We start from the raw sequence: 3345 nt of genomic DNA, 5'->3' as shown, positions 1-3345 counted from the left end.
GAGGGAATTCCAGTGGGAGGGAACAGTGCAGGCTGAAGTGCAGAGGTGTGAATTGGCAGATAGATGAGTTTGGGGCCCTGCCAGGAGCTGGCATGGGTAGGACAGAGGGCAGGAGGCAAGAAAGGTGAGGCTTGGAAGGAAAGTAGGGCCTGGAAGAGGGCCTACTTTTCCATACTGCTGTGTTCGGATTTTATCTGGGGGTGGGGTCCCTGCAAGGGTTAGGTCAGTGCCTTGTATGATCACATTCAGATTTTAGGAAAGTGACTTGACAGCTGTGTGGGGGATGGATCAAGGGGATACAGGACATACCATGTTTTGTGCATCACTGTGTCTCCAGCGCTTAGTGGGTGCTGGCACCAAGTAGGGGCTCAATGTTTGTTGAAGGGATGAATGAGTGAATCCATTGAGAACTTACTGCAGGAATCCAGGGGAAGGTTGTGAACTAGGATTATGGGAGTGGAGAGAGGGCCGAACATGGGAAAGGGAGAGGGTTTCTATTAGACAGGGTCTGGACAGGAAAACGGAACTTAGGCAAGGAAGTTCAGTGGAAAGAATTTATGTGGAGAACTAGTTACAAAGGTATAGAAAGGGCAGAAACAAAAGAGAACAACACATGGTGCTGGGGGTCACCCAGAGATTAGCAACATCTGGAAGCCGCTGCCACCCTACAGCTGGAGGGACAAAGGCGGTTTCACCTGCTCCCAGAAGCCAGAGTCCCTGGAGTGAGCTCGGCCCATGAAGAGGGGGTGCCATGGGTTGAGCACCCCAGGAAACCAACTCTGAGATGCAGGCCAGCCTGCAAGAGGTTTATTAGGGGATTCTGTGGGAAGAGGGGGAGGAAGGAACAGGATTGGGCAGAGGAAAAAGCTGGGCTGTGATGCAATTTTAGGAAGGCCTCAATTGACCCAATCTGGGAGCTCTGAAGCTGGGATGCCTTGGAGAGGTGGCCCAAGTTGGGACAAGGGGACTTTTATTCTTCCATGATCAGTGGTCACTGGATGTGGACCCTTGGGAAGGGAGTGTGACCTCCGGCAAAGTGGCTCTTCTCAGTCAAGGCAATTTCCAAAACAGCTCCTGATATGCACTCCCAGCAGCCAGGGAAATAGATCCTCCAGTTGGGCAGCAGGATCTGGGCAGCACATCGCAGCAGCCATGCAGAGGGGCTGCCTCCTCTGGCACCCCAGGGGAGGTGTGGCCACCTGCCGGAAGCAAAGAGTAGCCTGGGCATTCTCTTCTTCCGCCTGCCTTCCAATCTCCCTCCCCGGCCTCCCACTGGGCAAACTGGGCTGGAAGCCAATGGGCAAGAGAGCCTGGGAAGGAGGGCTCGTGAGGGCCAGCCCCAGGGAGCTGTGTGGGGCAGGGTGCAGCACTGAGAGCTCACAGGTCTGGGGTGGGCTGTGGGAGAAAGGAAAAAGGCAGATTCAAAGGGGACCCTGCAATGAGTGCCTGTGATCCTGGCCCCTGGGTGGGTGGAGCTGGGTAGATGGTGGCATGCCTTTCTCTCAGAAGAGGCAGAGAAGGAGGCACACACCTGGGAGGAAGATGCTCAGGGGCCATGCTGAGTTTGCCATTCAAGTGCTGGCAGCTCAGTGGATCTTAAATTCTGGCACAGAATAATCTTCAAAGACAAAAAAACATAGGTGGGGCCGGGCATGGTGGCTCAAGCCTGTAATCCCAGCACTTTGGGAGGCTGAGGTGGGTGGATCACTTAAAGTCAGGAGTTTGAGACCAGCCTGGCCAACATGGGGAAATCTCGTCTCTACTACAAATAAAAAATTACCCAGGCATGGTGGCGGGCGCCTGTAATCCCAGCTACTAGGGAGGCTGAGGCAGGAGAATCACTTGAACCCAGGAGGCAGAGGTTGCAGTGGGCTGAGATTGGGCCACTGCACTCCAGCCTAGGCGACGGAGGGAGACTCTATCTCAAAACAAACCAACCAACCCTTCAGTGAGCTCTCCTCTGGGCACAGGACCAAGTGCAACATGGCCTTCAAGCCCTTCCCAACACTGTCCCAGGCAACCTCTGCAGGCTCAGCACCCACCACCATTGTAGTTCCTCTGGCCTGCCAGCCCTGCCCTTCCACACACCCCTTGCCTGGTCTGGCCTCCCACCATTCATACTCAGCCGTGAGCAACTCCCTCACAGTCCCTGCACATCTCCCAGGTCAAAGGCCTTCTAGAGTCCTCCCCAACTCCTGTGTGCCCCTACAAATTGTAATCTCTCCCAGTCGCCCTAAGTGCTTAGGAGCTTGACTGCACCACCCCTTATGAGCTACTTAACCGTAGCAAGTAACTTCATTTTTTGTTCTTTTTTATTTTAAATTTTTATTTTTTGAGACTAAGTCTTACTTTGTCCCCAAGGCTGGAGTGCACTGGTGTGATCTCGGCTCACTGCAACTTCTGTCTCCCAGATTCAAGTGATTCTCCCACCTCAGCCTCCCCAGCAGCTGGGATTACAGGTGCGCGTCACCACACTCAGCTAATTTTTGTACTTGTAGTAGAAAGCCTTTTCACCATGTTGGCCAGATTGGTCTCGAATTCCTGACCTCAGGCGATCCGCCCACCTCAGCCTCCCAAAATGTTGCGATTACAGGCGTGAGCTATTGTGCCTGGCAACTTCATCCTTCTAAGGCTTCAGTTTCTTCCCTGTGAAACGGGGCAAAAAATAACCCCACAGTGTGGTTGGAAAACTGAAGTAATACATGTAAAGTGCGAAGAACAGTGTCCGACACATTGTAGGCCTCGATTCATGTTAGCTATTTTTTTTTTTTAATTTTCATCTTCTAATTCCCAGTGTTTAGCTCTTGGTAGATGCTTAATTAGTATTTGTTGAGTGAATGGAGAATTAATAAGGAAAATGATTTATTCTTGGGGCTCGACCTGGTTTTAGAAAATTAAGTATTTAGTGGAAGTGCAAGGACGGGCTCTCTGATAATAGTTATATTGTTGGGTGCCCAGGGACTCCAACCTGACCTGGTTCATTCAAGAAAGAAAAATGACAGATTCCAAGTTGTTTCACGCACAACTTTCACGCTCACCCAAATCACGCGGGCTGCCCGGGTGCAGGAGGTAAGTGGCCAGAATGACTTCCACCAGCCTACCCACCTACCCGGGTTGGCAATCAGGCCCTAGACCCTGCGGCGCGTGTGGAGGCTGGGGAGGGAGCAGGAATCCGGCGGCAGCCACGTGGGCCCCTTCCGCCCGCTCCCCACATCCTTTGTTTCCCACCGGCCCTGGCTCAGGAAGCTCTTTCTGCGAGTCACCGCGAAGGGGTGGCCCGGGAGCCTGGAGAAGCTATTTCCGTGCAATCCGGGCGGGCGGCAGGCGCGGGGAGGGGGGGTGGGG

Source organism: Rhinopithecus bieti, unplaced genomic scaffold, assembly GCF_001698545.2.
Source record: "Rhinopithecus bieti isolate Rb0 unplaced genomic scaffold, ASM169854v2 scaffold_15136, whole genome shotgun sequence".
NCBI classification, from domain to species: domain Eukaryota; kingdom Metazoa; phylum Chordata; class Mammalia; order Primates; family Cercopithecidae; genus Rhinopithecus; species Rhinopithecus bieti.
The sequence above is the reverse complement of the archived record's forward strand: the minus strand, read 5'-3'. Positions refer to the sequence as shown.